Raw genomic sequence first — 22782 nt, forward strand, 5'->3', positions numbered from 1 at the left:
CGCCTCTTTGCACCTTTAGTGTGGAGATATGCGTCCCACTCAGTGACTCCCTAACATCTTTAAAAAATTCCATAGGTTTTTGGGGAACAGGTGGTATTTAGTTACAGGATAAGTTCTTTAGCGGTGATTTGTGAGATTTGGGTGCGCCCATCTCCCAAGCAGTATACACTGAACCCAATTTGTAGTCTTTCATCTCTCCCTTCCCACCCTTTCCCCGTGAGTCCCTAAAGCCCATTGTGTCCTTCTTCTGGCTCTTATCCCTGACTGCATTACCTGGCACTTACTAGTTTTTGTGTTAGTTTCCATAATAGACTCCGAGGTCTCCAAGGTGGATTCTTTGTTCCTTGTCCACACCTGCCTCCATCATCTAGCGTGACAGCTGGAGCTCTCCAGAAGCATCTTCCAGGTCAAAGTCTAATTTAGGTAAAGAGTGAACTGGACAGAATCAGAGTGTGGCCTCTGGAACAATAGTGCCAGGTCCTGGGTTATCAGCAAAGCTGGTGCTTGGCTGATTCCAGTGAGCTGGGGGAATTTTTCCGGCAACAGAAGGATCGTTTTTCCCAGATGGTAATTCTGTTGCTCATCAGGGTCAAACGTGTGATTCTGATTCCACGTGTGCAGAAGGCGGTGCTGCGCACCTCTGGTGATATGCGGAAATCTAGCACACGCTCAGTGGTGATTGCTGAGATTGGGTTCAGGGACCATCCTGGAGCACCTGAATGCTTGGTACATCTGCCATTTAAAAACGACAGGATTTCCAACCAGGACATTGTGACACGTGTCTGCCTCTCTCACTCATTGGCATGGGACTGGGCATGACTCGTTATTTTCAATGGGACAAAATAGGTTGGAAAACAGGAATGAGGTGCTCTGTGTCTAGGTGGCTCTCGGGGAACTATTGCCATGGATGGAGCCTCTGGCATAGGACGTTCACCCTGCTGGATAAACCTTATATTTGGTGGACATTGGCAGAAGCAGGCAGTGAGGTGTCCAAAAGAAAGTGACCAGGCATAGCTAAACAAAGGATGGTGGCCAGGAATCCAATGGGCAGCGCTCACAGCTGCAAATGAGGAGCGGGGCCGCCCTGTGCCGTGGGCACCCTGCACAGTATTGCCGTCGCGGGCATGGAGGGCTGTGGTCAGGGGCTTTGCAGGGGAGGGTGCTGGGCTCTGCGTGGAAAGGTGCAGGGCGCAGGGAGCCCCTGTTTCGGGCCGAGGTTTCTGCTGGCTGCTGGAGCTGAGATTAAACACAGTGACAGTCGCTTTCCACAGCTCTGGAAAGGCAAAACCCTGTCTCTACTAAAAATACAAAAATTAGCCAGAGGTGGTGGCAGGCGCCTGTAATCCCAGCTACTTGGGAAGCTGAGGCGGGAGGATCGCTTGAACCTGGGAGGCGGAGGTTGCAGTGAGCCGAGATCACACCACTGCACTCTGGCCCGGGCGACAGAGCCAGACTCTGTCTCAAAAATAAAAATAAAAAAAGATTTCAGTGGCTCTATTTTTTTATGGGAAAGAGATTCTGAAGATAAATAAGAGGTGACCCTGTTTCTGATAGGAAGTCGCCGGGGAAATGGTTGCCTGTGGGTTCTTGTCGCTGAACATGCTGGGCAGGTAGCAGAGGGGAGAGGCTGCGACTGGGGACGTGAGGAGAACAGACCCGAGAAGCGAAGTGAAAACCCAGCCAGAGTCAGCGCAGTCCCCTCAGATCAGTAACGCTACATGGAGGATCCCGTGTTAAAACTCTGCGTGTGTTCACAAAACCCAAACTGCTTCCTGAGAGGGAGAGAGAAGCAACAGTGTTTTTTCCCAAAAGGTTTGAGTCTGGATTATCCCATTAAAGATGACCTTGTTTTCTTTAATATTGTGCTATTTCCCTCCTCACTGAGGATTCACTACCCTCTTCCCAAGTTCTACAAACCTGAAAGGAATCATCACCCAGTTCCCCATAAACACTTAGACGATCTCATTCTCCTGCTTCTCTTTCAATGCTTCCTTCTGCAGCACCCGTTCTACCGGCCGGTCTTTCCTACTGGTAGGTCCTCATGTGGCTTCAGTATTTCTGTTATCTTACAGTTCATGTGATCTTATGAAAATGTTTCTTTTTAATTAAAAAGTTTTTTTTATTTCAATAGGTTTTTGGGGGAACAGGTTGTATGTGGTTACATGAGTCAGTTCCTTAGTGGTGATTTCAGAGATGTTGGTGTACCTATCCCCCGAGCAGTGTACACTGTACCCCATATGTAGTCTTCTATTCCTTGCTACCCTTTCCCCTGAGTCTCCAAAGTCCATTGTATCATTCTTAGGCCTTTACAACCTCATGACTTAGCTCCCACTTATGAGTGAGAACATATGATGTTTGGTTTTCCGTTCCTGAGTTACTTCACTTAGAATAATGGTCTCCAGTCTTTTTAAAAAAAATTTCCCCCTTCACATTGAAAGAAGACTGCTGAGATCCTCTGTTGTTCCTTCCCTGAGTTTTCAGATTCCTAGTAGAACAAGGTCAGTTTACCATATGTTTTAGTCTTCTACCCTCAATATATACCACCCAGGAGGCCACGGGAAGGTCGTGGCTCAGACTGGGAAGAAAGTGCCCAGCCTGGATTGGTGAAGATACCAAGAGAAAGGGGGGAATTCTGAAATCCAGTGCTTCTACATTTCCCAGATTTGCACAATTTCCTCCTGAGTCTGTCTGAATAGGTAAGGCTAAACAACAGCAGTGGAAGAAAGACAGGGCCGTCCACCCTTCAGACTCAGCTCTCTCCCTGTCAGCAGCTTGGCCGGTGCCGCTGCGAGGTGTGAGCGCCCATCTGAGGGCCCTGCTGGCTTCATGGCATTAACGCACTGTCTGTGGGCTTTTGTGTGTGTGCGTGTCATTGCAGCATTCCTCCAGCCTTGGTTATGACCCTGTGTTACAATTTGTGGGCAATGGTTCTAGTCCTGGTTTGCATTTTTAAAGCCTTGGTCTAACGAGTAGCTTCACTCACTTTAAAAACAAATTACCGTGTGGAATAGCTGATACACCAGCTCTGTTTCTTTCCATTTGATGTAGTCAGATTTCTGCTTATTGAAAAATATTGTGAATTTGAGTAAGGAGGTAGAACAAAGTTGTGAGGGCAAACTAGGGACTAGATCTGAATTAATTTCAAAATGTACTTTTTTCATAAACTGTTTCTGATTTATTTGAAAGACACTCATGATTTCAGGTATATTTAATAATGGAGTTATTAGGACAATATATATCCTAATAAGGATACTCATTCTCTAAATTTTCAGCAATGAAAATGCAGACTAAAAGACAATGTGTTTGTTTTTTAGAGTGAAATAAAATTATGTAAAATGTACCAAACCATTGGGTAGAACTTCTGACTTGAACTATTATGGAAATTTTGGATCTCTGTTACAAAATGAAGAATTTTCAATAACACAGATGAGAAGAATAAAGTTCAAATTTTTTTTTTCTGTCTGTCACTAGGGATATTGATAATAAAAGTGTCTTTCAAACTCAACTGTAAAAATTTTCAAAGAGCTTTTCTCTGCACAGCACATTTGATTTTCAAAGAAGCTTAAAATATTATCAACATTGATCATTGTATTTTCTTAAGAAAGGCAGGGCCGGGCGTGGTGGCTCACGCCTGTAATCCCAGCACTTTGGGAAGCCGAAGTGGGCAGATCACGAGATCAGGAGATGGAGACCATCCTGGCTAACACGGTGAAACCCCCTCTCTACTAAAAATACAAAAAATTAGCTGGGTGTGGTGGCACACACCTGTAGTCCTATCTCTCAGGAGGCTGAGGCAGCAGAATCCCTTGAACCTGGGAGGAGGAGGTTGCAGTGAGCCAAGATTGTGCCACTGCACTCCAGCCTGGGTGACAGAGCGAGACTCTCTTTTTTTTAAAAAAAAGGACAGGGCATGAACGGTGACGGTGACTCCGTATAGCAGACTGCAGGTCTTCCTGTGTGTTTCTAACAATCTCCTGTTTCTTCTGCTCAAGCCTGAGCCACAGAATTTCCAGATTGTGACCTCTAAAACTCCAGTTTGAAAAAACAAACCAAGCCAAAACAGAAACCTGACCCTATTACCCGTTTTAGTTTTTCTCTGTGGATAAAATAATGCTAAACACAACATATTAATAAACACTAAAATTCTTAGAGTGATTTCTTTAAACCAGATATTGTGTAAGTGCTCGTTATAGATTATTTCAAATAATCCTGAAATGAACGCTTTGAGGTATGAGTTATATGACAGCTATATCTTTTTTCTTTTTTTTTTTTTTTTGAGACGGAGGGAGTGTCGCACTGTTGCCCAGGCTGGAGTGCAGTGGCCAGATCTCAGCTCACTGCAAGCTCCGCCTCCCGGGTTCCCGCCATTCTCCTGCCTCAGCCTCCCGAGTAGCTTGGACTACAGGCGCCCGCCACCTCGCCCGGCTAGTTTTTTTGTATTTTTTAGTAGAGACGGGGTTTCACCGTGTTAGCCAGGATGGTCTCGATCTCCTGACCTCGTGATCCTCCCGTCTCAGCCTCCCAAAGTGCTGGGATTACAGGCTTGAGCCACTGCACCCGGCCGACAGCTGTATCTTTTATAGAACACCCAGAAAAGTTATGGTACACTGGAAAGATCAAACAATTTCATCCTTGACTCCACCGTGCCTTAAGTGCCAGGTCTGGCCGTCACTTCTCAGCACTGCCCTTAGCAAGCAAGATGCCCAGAGCCGGAGAGGGGATGAAGAAAGCAGGCTTTTTGTGTCATTGTTTTTAAAGTACTGAATATACATAAATACTTAGAGACTGTGAGGATGGAAGAAAACAACTGCATGGGACCACACGCAGTTTAAGGCAATTCCTGTTCATTTTGAAGTCCTCTGGCGTTTTCTCCCCATTCCTACATAACCGAAACCCTCAATCATCTTTCTTTGCCTTTATGTCATACATGCATATTCTTTTCAACTCAAGATGAGACCAAGCTAGTTATGAACCTAACTGGAGTTTGATTCGTTTTCTGTGTAGGATGCATCCTGTGAGCACTCTGCAATGCTTATTTGTTGTACCCTTTCTGTACCTGCCCTCCCCATCTTTTCACATGATGCAGTTTTGCTGCTGTGAACTTTTCCGTGCCTCCTTCCCGGAGCCCATCAGCAAGAATCTGTGTTTGGCACCTGAAAGTAGAATTTCTGAGCCACAGGCTGTAAACATCTGCAACCTTGCTACATTAACCCAGTTAATGACATTAACCCAATTAATGTTCATCCTGATTTTACACGTTTACATTCCCGCCAGGGATGAACTCTGGGTGTCCAGATTTTAAGGTTGCTTTCATGCCTGCTAACCCAACATCCATTCTGCAGCCCATGGATCAAGGAGTAATTTTGACTTTTGAGTGTTACTATTTAAGAAATATAGGAAACGTGGTGTATATAACCATAGAGTATTATTCGACCACAAAAGGAATAAAATTCTGTCATTTTCGGCATCATGGATGAAACTGGAGGGCACTATGTTAAATGAAGTAAGCTAGAAAAGAAAGTTAAAACACTGCAAGTGCTCTCTCCTATGTGGCAGCTAAAAAATGTTTATCTTATAGAAGTAAAAAGTAGAACAGAGGAAACTAGAGGCTGGGAAGGGCAGGAAGAAGGGAGGGATAGGGAGAAATTTGCTGAAGGATACAAGGTTACAACTTGATAGGAAGAATAAGTTCTAGGGTCTGATACTACTGTAGGATGACTACAGTCAACAGTAACAAAGTTTCAAAGGACTATAAGGGGGATATTAAACTTTTCCAACATGAAGAACTGATACATGTCTCAGATGATAAATATGCAATGACCCCGATCTGATACCATATATTATATGGATCAAAACATCACTATGTACTCCATCAATATGTAAAATTATTACTTCTTAATAAATAAATACACAAATGCATAAAAAACTTTAAAAAGGAATACACACACACAAAAGAAAGACATTTCATTAGACTGCCATAAATAGTGATTCATCTGATGAGTCTGGGCAAAGTAAATTGGAAACCAGGAAAGGATTCATCATTTTAGATGACAGTAGAAACATTTGGGAGTCATGGGAGGGGATCAAAATATCAACATTCATAGGAGTTTTTAAAAAGTTTATTTGAGTTCTCCTGGATGACTATGCAGGGTTCAAGCCTTCCATGGAGGAAGTGATTGCACGTGTGGAAATCATGAGAGAACTGGAAGGAGAAGTGGGGCCTGAAGATGGGGCTGAATTGCTGCAATCTCATGATAAATTTGAAAGGATGAGAAATCGCTTCTTGCAGATGAGCTAAGAAAGTGGTTTCTTAAGTGGAATCTACTCCTGAAGATGCTGTGAACAATGCCGAAATGACAACAAAAGATTTAGAATATTAGGTAAACTTAATTGGCAAAGTGGTGGAGAACTTTGAGACATGGACTACAGTTTTGAAAGGAGTTCTACTGTGGGTAAAATGCTATCAAACAGCATTGCTTGCCACAAGGAAATCTTTCACAAAAGGAACAGTCAATTAATGCAGCAAAATTCATTATCACCTTATTTTAATAAAATTCCATAGCTACCCCAACCTTCAGCAGCTACCCCTTGATCAGTCAGCAGCCATCAACGCTGAAGCATCTCCACCACACAAAGATGATGGCTCACTGAAAGCCCAGATGAATGCCAGCATTTTTTAGCAATGCAATATTTAATGAGGGTACGTACATTGTTTTTTGGACACAGTGCTGTTGCACACTTTATAGGCTACAGTATAGCATAAACACAACTTTTAAATGCATTGGGAAACAAAAGCATTGTGTCACTGGCTTTGTTGTGATATTTGTAGGGTCTGGAACTGAACCCACAATATCTCCGAGGTCGGCCTGCATGCCGTTCCTTGTGTTCAAATGTACTTGTGTGTCCTTCAGATTTTTATCACCTTACTATTTATTTGTTTTTGCTTCACCTTTCCTGTTAACAGGACTCCAAGGCATTTTCTTATCTGCTTAGTTGCTATTCTTGCTAGTAATATCTTTTCTTCCCTTGTACCTTCTAGCTGGTTTCTATGGCTCTGGTTGGTGATGTTTTAACCATTGCAGAGGGACTGCTGATTTCTGCACTTCGTTTTGTCCTGTGACCTTACTGACTTTTTATCCTTTGTAGTAGTTTTTCAGTGGATTCTGTTGGATTATATATGTATAAATATAATCTGCAAAAAAAGTTAAATATATTTTACTCCTTTTTATTAGATTTTGGACATCCGATTTCTTTTATGTCTAGTTGCTTTAGCAGACATTTGCAGTGGATACTAATAGTGATAGCGGCGATTCTTGTCTTTTTCCTGAGTTGAGTAGAAGTATTTTCTTTGATTCACAGTAAGTGGAATCCAATACCTTCTTTGATATTTAATTTTTTCAAATCAAGGATAGATGTGTTTTGTCAAAAGAGTTTTCAATAGGCATAGAGATGGTCATAAAACTTTTTGTTCTTAGACCTACTAATATGGATTATAGAACAGATTTCCTAATGCCCCTTTGCATCTCTGGAATACACTGTCTCTGGTCATGACATGTTTTTCTGCAGTGTGCCATTGGATTCTGTCTGCTAACCTTACAGAAAGTCCCCATGGGCAGCTATATGGTCAGAGGCACATAGGGGTGCAGCAATGTGTCATCTGTCTCTGAGGACCCAACCAGACTCAGACCCCTGAAGAGTCCCTGATTTTTAGAAGATTCGTTGTTACGTTGCTTTCTGATATCTGCCAGATCTCCCCTTTGAGGCATCCCTGCCTCCCCTACCCTGCGGACCTTGTGCCTGTGATGCTGACTTTGGCGGGTCCTTGTCGGGGTGGCTCTCTCCTGACTGCTTGCTCTTGACAATGTCTGAAATCCCCGCACCCCTTTTCTCACCTGTGAGAACACCTTGGGACTCCCTTGAGGATCTGTGAAAGCGTTCTTGGTCTTTGTTGTTTTTGGCAGCCCTTACATGCAATCGAGAGTTCACAGATTTCTTTTATTTCGTGATAATTGGGTTGGTGGGCAATTTTTTCCTGTCTTTCTTCTTGTAGCTTGTATGGTTAAGGAGAAATGAGTGGATTCAGAATGACGTGTTCTGCATGTTTCTAGTGGAAACCATGACTGAGAAAGCACTTTCGGGGGCTGAGCTCTATGCTGAGTGCCCCTGTTCAGGGGCTGGAGGAGGCTCCTGCTCCCTCCCTCAAGGATGCTCTTCGAGTGTGGGGAGCCTCCAGGGGAGAGGCCAGGGGCTTCCTCCTTCCCCACAGGTCAGAGAGGGGTTCGAGAGACACAAATGGAGCTTCGCAGGCATCCCTTTGGGCAATGGGACACGGGTTGACTGGCTTTGCCTCCTTTTAGGTGAGAGATACACACACACACACACCTGCCTCACATGCACAGCTGTCTTCTGGATTACAATTCTTATATCACTTGCCACTTACTCTTTTGCATTAGTCCCCAGATTACCGAATCCAGTCTCCTCAGCTTCCTGACGCTTTTCTGGACTCCTGTCTCCTAGGTCGTGCCGTCCTATAAAATCCATTCATTCTATTACTCTGATTTTTTTTAAAAGAAGCAACTCTGCACATCCGTGACTCAAATATCTACTTTCTGTAATTTGAAAGGGGTTTGGATTTTTCCCTGGCTTTGTAAGTATGTAAGTTGTGTTTTTCTTTCGGATGGCTGAGAATTGAGTTCACATCATTCCCATAGTTTATGATTCCCACGGATTTTACGGTCCAGCGTAGACAGCGTGCATGCGGGAGATAAGATGGAGTGTGGTCTAAATGTGAAAGGCCATGCTCAAGCAGTTCCCTGGCAGAGCTGTAACTCACCCCTCCAGCTCTTGATTCCTAGCTGTCCTTGTGATGAAAACCATTTTCAAGCCAATCTGTCATTACCCACATGTGACTCAATAGGGCGCAGTGCGCTGTCCTCATCGCAGGCCTCACTGGAGTGGAGGGAACTGTTTCACCTTCTCCTCACTATTCAGTGCAGCCACTTGTCTGTCCAGTCTTCGTGTTAGGATAATAACGACTCCAACTGTGCCATGAGTAGAACTTAAGGAAAATAGGGATGGACAAGAGAGGACGGTGTTTCTTTTTCTTTTCTTTTCCTTTTCCTTTTTTTTTTTTTTTTTTTTGGCAGCACGAAGAGGTAATTATACGTAATTTGAAGTAAAATTTCCATTCACTGTTACTTGCCCAAACTCACAACATGGTCCTCCCAGCAATACGACAAGGAGGGCCACAAAATACTCGTTTGGGAAACTGCATTGTTTCTCACAAGATCAACATACTTCTATTCATTTCTCCAGAAAATTTACTGACTTCTGGTTTTGTAGAGGCTGGGTCACTCACTTCCTTAATGCAGTTATTCACACATCCTAGTTTAATTTCAGTTTACATTCAGTATGATAAGGGAGCCTCCGTATTACAAGTCACTCACATTCCCTGTTATAAAAAGAATGAGCACATTCATGTCTCCTGAGTGCGGAAGGCACCCCAGACATCAGTTTTGATTAGTCAGAGAAGGTGTACAGAAATCCTGAATATATGATCATAAACAGCCATTGTTTCTAGGAATTTACATGTTGAGCTTTTAGATAATAAATCTTGTATTCATGTGACATTTTGAAACTTTTTGGAAATATGGATAAACATTATTTACATAATAAGGTATACATTTGTATTAAAACCTGTAATTCATATGTGTAATAATTTGGGAAGAAAGTTGAATTTAAATCTTCACAGCAACAACAGCAGCAGAACGCTATTCAGTAACTTTGAATTAATACTTTGCTGTGACAGCTGGAGAACGGGAATTGTGCATCCATTTGCTGGTATGAGGTTTGTTCACCTTATGATTTGATGTTTTTACAAGGGCCCTAAGCGGTTCTCTAGCACAAGACTCTAGTTGAGTGGGAATGTTGCGTCCAGCGTTGTTGGAAACTCATCCGTCTCTGATTGAACACCTCCAGCAGTGCGGAACTCACTGCTTTTCACATAGCTTATTCTACTGGATGGCGCTGAGGTTTAGAAGGGTATTACTTAAACTGACCCTGACCTAATTTACAAGAAAAAAACAACCCCATCAAAAAGTGGGTGAAGGATATGAACAGACACTTCTCAAAAGAAGACATTTATGCAGCCAACAGACACATGAAAAAATGCTCATCATCACTGGCCGTCAGAGAAATGAAAATCAAAACCACAATGAGATACCATCTCATACCAGTTAGAATGGCGATTATTAAAAAGTCAGGAAACAACAGGTGCTAGAGGGGATGTGGAGAAATAGGAACACTTTTACACTGTTGGTGGGACTGTAAACTAGTTCAACCATTATGGAAAACACTATGGCGATTCCTCAAGGATCTAGAACTAGAAGTACCATATGACCCAGCCATCCCATTTCTGGGTATATACCCAAAGGATTATAAATCATGCTGCTATAAAGACACATACACATGTACGTTTATTGCAGCACTATTCACAATAGCAAAGACTTGGAACCAACCCAAATGTCCATCAGTGACAGACTGGATTAAGAAAATGTGGCACATATACACCATGGAATACTATGCAGCCATAAAAAAGGATGAGTTCATGTCCTTTGTAGGGACATGGATAAAGCTGGAAACCATCATACTCAGCAAACTATTGCAAGGGCGAAAAACCAAACACCGTATGTTCTCACTCATAGGTGGGAACTGAACAATGAGATCACTTGGACACAGGAAGGGGAACATAACACACTGGGGCCTGCTGTGGGGTGGAGGGAGTGGGGAGGGATAGCATTAGGAGATATACCTAATGTAAATAACGAGTTAATGGGTGCAGCACGCCAACATGGCACATGAATACATATGTAACAAATCTGCACGTTGTGCATGTGTACCCTAGAACTTAAAGCAAAATAAATAAAAAATAAATAAAAAAATAAATCTTCCTTTGACTTAGCAATAAAAATGAGATGGAACTAGAAAAAAAAAAAAGAAGAACTGACCCTGACCTGAAACCTGGGCTCCTGAAGCGTTGGCCCATCCTTCCTTGTTATCTCATTTGCTACCTCACAGCCTTTCCAAACCTGTTTCTGTCAGTCAGCACTTCAGACAGCTGCGGTGAGCAACTTCTCCTCGGCTCCCCGTCTTCCCTCTCAAGGCTAAATTATACCCTCTGCTTCTCCACTGGTTCCTTATGTGATTGACTTTTCAGATACTTTCTGTGACGGGCTACCAAATTTTAAGTTTGAAATGCAGAATTAGATTGAAATACAACCTTTCAGATTTGTTCAGACAATGTTATTTTCCCCATGTGCCTTCATTAAAATGAACCAGTTTTCACTTAATGCCACACAGTAGCCATCTAGAATATTCCCAGGCTAACTTCTTTAAGTGCTTGTACCATTTGTTTGAGTTTAAATATTTTTGAATATACATATATCTAACTCTGAAAAAAAATATTTTATCGGGTTTGAATTATGTTTTGCACCTACTAAACTCTTCCTAAATTAACCAATATTTCAGCATTTCTGCCAGGTTTTTCTTACCCACGGATTTGATACATTTAAGCTCATGACAAGGCACAGGTACTGGGTTGAAGTGTGTTCCTCAAAAAGATATGTCCAAGTCCAGAGCCTGGTATCTGTGGGTGTAACCTCATGTGGAAGTGAGGTTTTAAGATGAGGTGGTGCTGGATTAGGGTTGCCTCTAGTCCAGTATGACTGGTGTCCTCCTCTGAGGAAGACTTGGAGATGCAGACGTAGAGAGGACAGCCCTGTGATGACAGAGGCGGAGACTGGAGGGAGGCAGCCACAGGCCAAGGAACTATGGGGATCACTGGGAGCCACCTGCAGCTGGACGGGAAGGAAGTATCCTTCTCTAGAGCCTTTAGAGGGAGAGAAGCCCTGCCCATACCTGGATTTCAGACTTACGTACTCCAGAACTGTGAGCAAATATATTTCTCTTAGGCAATCCAGTTTGTGGTTATTTTGTTACATCAGCCACAAGAAGCTAATAGAAGAGAAGAAATTTTTAAAAACCTGGCAATTAAGAGGTCATCCAGGAGACACAGTCATTGTGCAGCAATCCCTGATTCGTGAGGATGCTGGGGGATGATGGTAACATTGTGGATGGAGAGAAGCCGCTGACTTTAGGGTGGAAGGAAAGCATCGGTGGACTTGGGCCCTGGGTGGGTGTTGGGACAGAAGGAGAAGGGGTTGAGGTTTCCCCCTGAGGCTGCGTGTCTCTCGTCTCTCAGAAGCCGCTCACAGTGGAGCCACAGGAGGCTCACGCAGGGCAGGCAGCAGACCCTGGACAAATAGCGCTTCCGTGTGGGTTGGCGGCACGGGGAGCCTTAGAGGAGAGTTTGCTCCCTTGCTCCGTGGATTGTGAGAAACCCAGGGCTATTCGTGGGGTGGGATTCCCATGGAGAGCCTGATGTTCAATGTGGGGACAGGCGAGGAGGATCCGGTGCTATGTAAGCCTGCGGGGATTCCAGCTGGTCAGTTCCAGAAGGTGATGGGCACCTCTTGTCATGATGTGTTTGGGGCATCATGTGTTGAAGTTTATGTGTTGAAGTTTATGCAATTGTACCATGCAATGTGCATCATTCTCTTTTTTATGTTTTCAGATGTGACTAAGTTAACTTCCTTCCCCAGGCCTTGGGCTCATTGTCTTTGACAACAGGGGCTCCCTGGAAAGGTTGTAGTGATGAAATACGGTATATGGGCCAAAATATCAAATATGCGCATAATCAGAATTTCTGAAAAGAATATCCAAGCAATGGAATGGAAGAGCAATGGAAGAGAACAAGTATATGTTACGAAAATTTTCTTGGACTAAAAGAGTTGACCTTATATATCAAAAAGGCACACTGAGTACCTAGGAAAATCAGCACAAAATTAACAGTCCTGACATATAACCTCATAAAACTATTGACTTTAAATGAAAACAGCAGTGATCCACTGGCCAAGTACAGATAAACAAATGTAAAGTAGGCATTTAATGCTCACCTTCAGCCTTTGTGCCATTGTTTCTCCAGTGATGTTGGGTGTCTGAAGTGAGTTATCAGAAAGAATCTTCAGGAATGTTCCATGGAAACACAATTCTCTGAGTTCCTGCCTGTTGATATTCCTTTCTTCTTGAAAGACAATTCAGCTGTACGTGAAAGTGTCTCACATTTTCTTTTGTTGGGCATTTTTTTTTTTTTTTTTTTTTGAGGCGGATTTTTGCTCTTGTTGCCCAGGCTGGAGCGCAATGGTGCAATGTTGGCCCACTGCAACTTCTGCCTCCCGGGTTCAAGAGATTCTCCTTGCTCAGCCTCCTGAGTAACTGGGATTACAGGCATGCACTACCATGCCCAGCTAATTTTTGTATTTTTAGTAGAGACAGGGTTTCACCATGTTGGGCAGGCTGGTCTCGAACTCCTGAATTCATGTGATCCGCCTACCTCGGCCTCCCAAAGTGCTGGGATTACAGGCGTGAGCCACTGTGCCTGGCCTTGAGTATCTTAAATATGAAACTCCACTGTCTTTGACATGAAGCATCACTGTTGAAAATCTGGTGTCAACATGATGATTTTCTTTCCTGTATAAGTCACTTCATATTGTTAGTGTTAGTAATAGTATCGTTCTTGTGGAACTTTTGTAGGCATATTGTGGAATAAAGAGCATGCATTAATTTGTTGGTTAATGATCTTGACAAAAATGTATCGGTCTTTTCCAGATAGTTACCCCTACTTCTGACATTTGATATGATGATGATTTAGATATAGTGTGGTCATGAATTTATAAAATATATTTAAATTACTATCTGATTAAAAAAAAAATTTGTGAAAGCATTTTACTAAGAACTTCTTTTTTGGAAGTGTTTCATTTATATAATTTAAAATATACCTTCTCTGTGGGATACTAATTCAAATAGCACTTAGGAATACATTTTTAAAATGAAACAAAATAAAACAATGTTTTTAATCAAAGCATTGCAAGAATGCAATTTTAAATTACTAAACCTCACATTTTTACATGAAAAAATGTGCTGTGAAGGAGGTTGTCTTTCTTCAAATTAAGTATTTTATTGGAAAAGACATTTTCTTTAAAAAGTCAGTGTATAATTCTTTTTGATAACTACACATATCAAAGTAAAGATAACCTATAGAGTCATTTTCATGATATCTAATGGTTTCCTGGATAAAATACTAGATGTCACAAGTACATATTTGATTCATGGTATTACCAACCAAAATGTAGACATTACAATGTCCACCTAGTAAGTAAAACGTGTATTTTTCTTCCTTTATAATTAATATACTGAGCTGCAGAATGACCTCACCATAGTATTGAAAATGATGACTTGTTTTCATGACCGAGGGACAATATAACACAGGAACTGAGAGTCCTTGACAAGAGCCAGAAGCCCTGGATTTGAATCAAGGTTTTTTCAATTAGCAGGACAAGTTATTTATTCTTTCTGTGCTTCACTTTTCTCATTGGCAAAATGGGGATAATAATGGTACGTAGGTCATGGATCATTATGTTAATATATGACAGTATTTAGAATGGTGGCTAGTGTGAAGTAAGCCGTATATAAATATTTTCTTTGCTAATTGTGATGGCTATAGTGGTGATGATGTTGGTGATGGTGACGATGATAATGGTGATGATGGCAATAGTGATGATGACAGTGATGGTAAGAATCATGGTAATGGTGATGATGGTGATGGTGATGATGATAAGAATCATGGTGATGGTGGTGATGATGATGTGATGATGGTGATGGTGATGGTGATGATGGTGATGATGGTGATGATGGTGATGGTGATGATGGTGATGATGGTGATGATGGTGATGGTGATGATGGTGATGATGGTGATGATGGTGATGGTGATGATGGTGATGATGGTGATAGTGATGATGGTGATGATGGTGATGATGGTGATGATGGTGATGATGGTGATGGTGATGATGGTGATGATGGTGATGATGATGATGATGTGATGATGATGATGGTGATGATGGTGATGGTGATGATGGTGATGATGGTGATGGTGATGATGGTGATGATAAGAATCATGGTGATGGTGGTGATGATGATGTGATGATGATGATGGTGATGGTGATGGTGATGAGGATAAGAGTGATGATGGTAATGATGATGATGGTGATGGTGATGATGGTGATGATGATGTGATGATGGTGATGGTGATGATGATGTGATGATGGTGATGATGATGATGGTGATGGTGATGATGGTGATGGTGATGATGGTGATGATGGTGATGGTGATGATGGTGATGATAAGAATCATGGTGATGGTGGTGATGATGATGGTGATGGTGATGGTGATGAGGATAAGAGTGATGATGGTAATGATGATGATGGTGAATATGTCTCCTTTCAGGATTTTATCTATTTCTAGGTAGTGCCTACTCAAATTGCTACTGTAGGTTTCACAGTACCTTATGCCAACAAACTAAAAAGTTTATTTATTTATTTATCTTTGGTTAGAAAGGTTTTTGGTGTATATTAGCTGAATTTGTCTAATTAAAGTTCAAATGTATTTTCTTAAAGTAAAATAAGGATATTAGAATGTAAAGATCCCTTATTTTCCTCAATTAAAATTGAAAATAAATATCAAGCCTTATTTTAATAGATTAGATTTCTTTGTTCACAAACTTTATCATGACTTCAACAAACTGTCTATGAAATACTTGGACCTTCTGATTTGTCTTACACTATCTTTTTTAAAATAACTGGTTAGTCATTTCATTTTAGGATAAAAATTCATCATATAAGGTGCTTTCTTATACAAAATTATTTTTTCTTTTTTGAGACTGAGTTTCGCTCTTGTTCCCCAGGCTGGAGAGCAATGGCACAATTTTGGCTGACTGCAACCTCCACCTCCCAGGTTCAAGCAATTCTCCTGCCTCAACCTCCCAAATAGCTGGGATTACAGGCACTCGCTACTATGCCCAGCTAATTTTTGTATTTTTAGTAGAGAAGGGGTTTCACTATGTTGACCAGGCTGGTCTCGAACTCCTGACCTCAAGTGACCTGCCCACCTCGGCCTCCCAAAGTGCTAGGATTACAGGCATGAGACACTACGCCAAGCCCAAAATTATTTTTTTGTAATCTTCCTTACCAAAAATACATCTTTATATATCTAACCCTTTTACCTCCCTTTCTCCTACTTACTCTTTTTATACCTTGTTTTATAAATAACTTTTAAATAATCTCCAAATTACATAAAATTATCATTTATGTTTCCAATAAGAATACAACTTACAGAATTTTATATTCGTTAGAATTCTTAGTAACCTTAAGTTTTAGTGGAAACCTAGGAAGCAAGAAATCCTGAACTGTTTTTCAGATGTCAGCATTTTATAGATGAAGTAATTCTGCAATTTTTAGAAACGTGTTTTTTCATATCATAATCCCTTCTTAACCGGGAATAACCCATACATCTAATGAGCTTTTACTAATTATTTAATTCAAAATAATTTAAAGATATAAATTACACAAAATGTTTACCTCCAAGCATTTATCCTATTTGTATGTAATTAGTTCTTTCATTCTTTTTTAACAGTTTATATCACTTCTGAAAACTTAAGATATTAGATAAAGCTACTTATTATTTCAAGTTAATTTTTTTATTAATCATTTTTATAGCCAGTGAATATCAGGTGTTCATCTAAGGAAGAAACTTAAAGTTAAATACATGGGTATTTTTACCACTAACCTAGAAGATTTAGCTGTTTTTATTGAATCAACAGCATTAAATTAGTATTATTTGTCAAAAAAAAAATCACTTAAAGATTATGTTTGAATGGAATTATTTTATTACAACCTTTGTGCCGTGACATCTTAAAATATCCAACAGAGGTAAATATAAATAATTAGTAGACCCAGGCAAAAATGCTAACAATTTTGAAGACATTCAAAATTTTTTTGATTTTTTTTTTTTTTAAGATGGAGTTTTGTTCTTGTTGCCCAGGCTGGAGTACAGTGGCATGATCTCAGCTCATCACAACCTCTGCCTCCCAGATTCAGATGATTCTCCTGCCTCAGCCTCCCAAATAGCTGGGATTACAGGTGTGCACCACCACACCCAGCTAATTTTATATGTTTAGTAGAGACAGGGTTTCTCCATGTTGGTCAGGCTGGTCTCAAACTCCCGACCTCAGGTGATCTGCTCACCTCGGCTTCCCAAAGTGCTGAGATTACAGGTGTGAGCCACTGCGCCTAGCCTTGATTTTATCAATAATTTCAAAACAATTTTTATTTATCAAAGAGTACTAAATTTGTGTGAACTTCAAGAGCATGTGGATTTAATTTATGAGCACTCATGACTTATAAACCATTTGGTAGTATGCTAGCCATAATGTACAGCATAATACACACAAACGCACACACAAACACACGGACACACAAATATCCAATAGCTTTTACCGTGGAATTTTAGTCATGTAAGAAAGTGTTTATATTGATAATAGTTAAATTTAAAACTAATTGGTCTCTGCATAAATCTTGCGGTGGACAAGATTACGATGAAGACGAAGTGTAGTTTTAACATGTTTCTTGCTTTTCTTTTTTTATTCCATGTTCAGATGCTCTCACATCAACACTGCAGAGTCCGCTGTGAGGAGGCCTGGAGGCGGGCTCACTCCTTCCGGGCTTCTTTCTCTGCTACTGTGGAAATGGGCCTAATGATTCCAGAATGCACATCTGTAGACAAATGAGGAACTTTTTTGGAAATGCCTTAAACTCACAGAGACATATTTCCAGTAGAATGCTAACCAACACAGCAGCCCAGCAGGGTAGGCAAGATTGCTGGTACACTTAAGTCAAATGATATGCTAATATAAAATGACTGAGATATGTTTTATTTTAATCAGACTTTATGTAATTAAGTCTACTTCTGGTATGTATATATCAATGCATGGCTGAATTTTCAGAATATTATTACTTTTACGTAGTATGTTCTGCTATGGTTACCGCAGAAATTTGATGTTTCCTTTCTATATTTTATACTTTTCACATGTATACTTTTTTTTAGACAAAAGCTTCTGACATGCCATTGCAGATATTATGCACTGAGTACATAAACTAGAACAGCAGGTGGGAACACAGCCCTGAAAAGATTCCTGCTCTGAAAAATGTTGCTTTCTCTTTAGATTGCTATCACCCCAGGAAACCACTTGTCTTGATGTGTATTCAAAATAATTGCAAATGTGTAAACCCTTTAATCAGTGTATAAGGAATAGAAAAGTTTGCTTGTCTAAAACGTAAGTTTATCAGCTGTAGCTGGCTTCATCTCCCAGCTGACATCTGAAAAACAAACTTTACATTTAATGGAGGTTCTAAATGTCTCTGCATATGAAGTCTTTACAAAAGAAATATTCAGATGATCACATCTTCCTTTTTTTTTTTGTATGGACATTGTGGTGGCACATATCTTAGATCTTTTAAATTCTCAGCTTTTCTCAGCTGGCTGGTCTATAAAATGAAGAAGTTGATGTTAAATTCTTGAATAGCTACCATTTTTAATATCCTATCTTTGGTCCTGTATGGAAGGCCCCGTATTGCAGGCATATCCAAGAACCGAAGGGTGTGGGAATTCTGCAATAAGCTTGTAGTGTATTCAGGAAGTGAGGCATAAACTTTGGAAACATTAAGGAGTCCCATAAAAGCATATGCAGTGATGACAAAGACTTTGTCTATGAAATTCAAGCTGTGATTTCAAACAGACCCTGAAAATGTCCTGCACTTGTCTCTCAACGACCCAAGGAACATCCTTTCCTAGTGTCACCTGGCAGAGAACCCAGGGGTCCTGCTGGATGATGAACCAGGTTGATGCAGGCAGATTGGAAACCCAGAAGATTCCCAGACCTGGAGTGGAAACTCTCTAGATGTCTGATCAAAAGGACAGTACCACCTGTAATCCCGGGACTTTGGGAGGCTGAGGTGGGCAGATCACTTGAGGTCAGGAGTTCAAGACGAGCCTGGCCAACAGGGTGAAACCCTGTCTCTACTAAAAATACAAAAAATAGCCAGGCGTTTAATGTCTACAATCCCTTAGGAGGTTCACGTAAGGTTAAAGTATTTATGTTGATAATAGTTAAATTTCAAAATAATTGGTCTTGTGTAGAGCTTGCCGTGGACCAGGTTATGATGAAGACTAACTGTAGTTTTAACCACCCATGTTTCTTGCTTTTTGTTTTTTATTCCACATTCAGATGCTCTCATATCAACACTGCAGGGTTCCCTGTGAGAAGGCCTGGAGCCAGGCTCACTGCTTCTGGGCTTCTTTCTCTGCTAATATGTCTTCAACTCGAATCCATTACTACATGGGTTCTTCCTGCCATGTCAGCTTCCTTTTCTGTGACCTTCCCTCCAACAGTGAGAAACTTGGCTGCACCAGCCACCACCCGTTCATGTCACTGTTCAATTTCAGTACATGCATAGCAGATTCAGAATTGTTACTCTGTACCCCCATGGGGAGCAACCTGTCAACTAGGGCACAGTACTGAAGAATTGTTACTCTGTACCCCCATGGGGAGCAACCGGTCAACTAGGGCACAGTACTGAAGAATTGTTACTCTGTACCCCCATGGGGAGCAACCTGTCAACTAGGGCACAGTACTGATGTGCAGCAGAGTTGGATTTTAATCTTGCAGACTCTGCTCATTCCCAAAGTTCCTTCAGTCAGCACGTTTCCCCTTTCTCCTTCAGTGAGGTTTCAAACATTTTCATACAATTGATAAAATTGGATACAATTAGACTCTTCCACCAACACCAAGCTGTCACGATTACTTTATACCTATCTGATTCTCATATTTAATGTGTATTTTTGTAAACAACATAGAGTTGAGTCTTATTTTCTATTCATTCCTTCCCTAATGTTCTTCTTCATGCAGATGCAAGTTTCTGACTCATCATATTTTCCTGTCCGAAGAACTACTATCATTTTTTGGAGCGTAGGACTACTGGAGATGATTTCTCTGTTCTTGTGTTTTGAGGTCAGAGAAAGTCTTTTTTGTCCTTCATTTTAAAGGATAACCTTACTCCATATAGAATTTTAAGTTGGTATTTCTTTTACTTTCAACTCTTTAAATATTTCACTCTATTTTCCACCTGAATAATTTAGTGCTGGTGAGAAGTCCACAGCAATTCTTACCCTGCTTCCTCTGTAGTTAAGATTTCCCCTCCTCCGTTTTAACAAGATTTTCTTATCGTCTTTAGTCCGCTGTGGTTTGAATATGATAGGTCTGTGTGTGGATTCTTTTTTGGTTTTAATATGTGTGTTGCTCCACATTCTCTAACACTGTGAGTCTGTGGTTTGGTATGTGTTATTAATTTTGGAAAGATTTTGGCTATTATTCAAGTATATCTTTGCTTGGTTCTTTCTCACCCTCCTAGTATTCCCATTAGTTGTATGTTATACTTCAGAGTCCTTGGGCATTTGGTTCTGTATTTTTCATAATTTTCTTCTACATGTTTCAGTTTAGGAAAAGTCTGTTAACTTATCTGCAGTCTCAATGATTGATTGATTGATTGATTGATTGATTTTCAACAGAGTCTCATCTCTGTCACCCAGGCTGGAGTACAAGGGCAAGATCTCGGCTCACTGCAACCTCTACCTTCCAGGTTCAAGCAATTCTCCTGTCTCAGCCTCCCGAGTAGCTGGGATTACAGGCAGGCATCACCATGCCCAGCTAATTTTTGTATTTTTAGTGGAGACTGGGTTTCACCATGTTGGTCAGGCTTGTTCCAAACTCCTGATCTCAAGTGATCTGCCCACCTCGGCCTCCCAAAGTGCTAGGATTACAGACGTGAGACACCGCGCTCAGCCTCATTGATGTATAACTCTGCTGTGTTGAGTCTACTCATGAGCCTATCAAAGGCTTTCTTCCTTTCTCTCACTATGTTTGGCTTATCATGCTTTATCTTGATTATTTCTGCAAGTTTTAATCTCTCTGCTAACAGCACCTGTCTGTTTCCAGCTTTAACATGTTAGTGTTAAGAGCCCTCATGGAAAAAGCAGAAAAGATAATTGTATGATAATTCCAATGTGAGTATCATATCTGTGTCTGATCCTGATAATTACTCATCTCTAGCCTTTTGGCACATCTTGTAATTTTTTTTGAAAACCAGACACTATTGCATCACAGGAGCTGAGGGACATACACTTTTAGTGTGAGGATTTGTGCTTGTCTGGCTAGAGCTGGGTTGTTTCTAACATGAGCTACAGCTGTAGTTCCTGGAGACTTTTAAATCCTCCGTTGTCCTTGTCTTTGCCTCCTCTCTTGACTTTGGGTTTCCCTAGTTTCTGTTCTTCAGAGAGCGCCTTGGAGCTCTTTCAGCTGGAATCCACTGTTATGGCGAGCGCAGCTGGTATGGAGATAAGGCGTGGGGGAAGGGAGCATCCCATATCCTCCAGATTAAATCTCAGCATTTTCTTGGCCTGTTTCTTGAAGCTGGGACTTTCACAGTGTTCACTGTGGTGCAGCTTTTCCTTCTCCTGTTCCCTACTCACTTCCTTGGCTGCAGTGCTCTCCAGTCTATTTCCTTAAGGCCCTCACTGTGTTGGCTTTGTTTTATATACATGTATGCGTATATGTTTGTGTGTGTGTGTCTGTGTGTGTGTATGCATATAGGTGAGACGAGAAGACTAGAGGTTCCAGAGTGGGAGGGCTGTTCTTCCCACCTGGGAAAAAGCTCTGACAGAGTCTTTCCTCTGGTAGAACAAGCTTTTGCGATAAAGAAGGTTCTGGGTGAATTTCAACGTGATCACTCTTCCTCCCTCTCTGCTGAAGCCATGAGGAATCTTTCATGGCTCTGTTGTGAGAACTGGTAGGATATCTGGATGGAAAGTGACAACAGTAGGTGTCTGGTTCTGCAGACCCCAGATACTGGTGTGCGCAGCAATTCATCAGAGTGACCACTGACATGTCCCTACCAGTTCACATTGCCAGTGTCTTCTGCTCTAGGTGAGCAAATCCTGGTGACTGTCTCCAAGATGTCGAGGTGGTACTTGGCCCTGTAATCTCAGTCTCTGATGGCTCTAAGAAAATTCATTGAATTTTTTTCAGTTTGCCCTGTTCGTTTCGTATTGTAAGCTCGGGAGTGACAACTTATAAGCCCTTTATATGTCAGAGCCTCACAATACTGTTTCCAGGGTCATGCTTAGATTTTGCTTTTAGGCTTATGCTAACCTCATAAAAGGAATTAAAAATGCTACAATTTTTTTCTAAAAGACATATAATTTTGCTTTTGAAGTTAATGTTTAAATTTATATTTAAATTTTGGGTTATGAGATAAAAATATTACTAAATAATTAAAAATACTAAAGCTTTATTTCTTTTAATAAGATATTCTGATTTGATAATATGACTTCCAAAATAATTTTAAAAACTATATTTGATTGAGGCTTTTTTTTTTTAGCTTTCCCTGGAATTTAGTTTGTTTTTCTAAGTATATTTTGTGATAAATTTTTAAATATTTGGGATGAAATTTTATATTGAATTAGCACACAGACTGTAGGAAAAACTCTAGGGTAATTTTGATAATTGATGCAGAGGAATGAAGTTTAACTTCCTGGCAGAGCATCTTTCTGTTCATTTCATTTCACTTTAATCCAATTAAAAATATACATACTAGTCTCCACCCTTGAACATTAATGGATTGACTCATTTTTTTTTCAGGTACCTGTCATGTACTGGGCACTGGAGATACAAAACTAATTAGGATTGTTTGTCTGATCTAAATAAGGAGTGTTCTTCTA

The sequence above is a fragment of the Chlorocebus sabaeus genome, chromosome 18 (genome assembly GCF_047675955.1).
Source record: "Chlorocebus sabaeus isolate Y175 chromosome 18, mChlSab1.0.hap1, whole genome shotgun sequence".
NCBI lineage: Eukaryota > Metazoa > Chordata > Mammalia > Primates > Cercopithecidae > Chlorocebus > Chlorocebus sabaeus.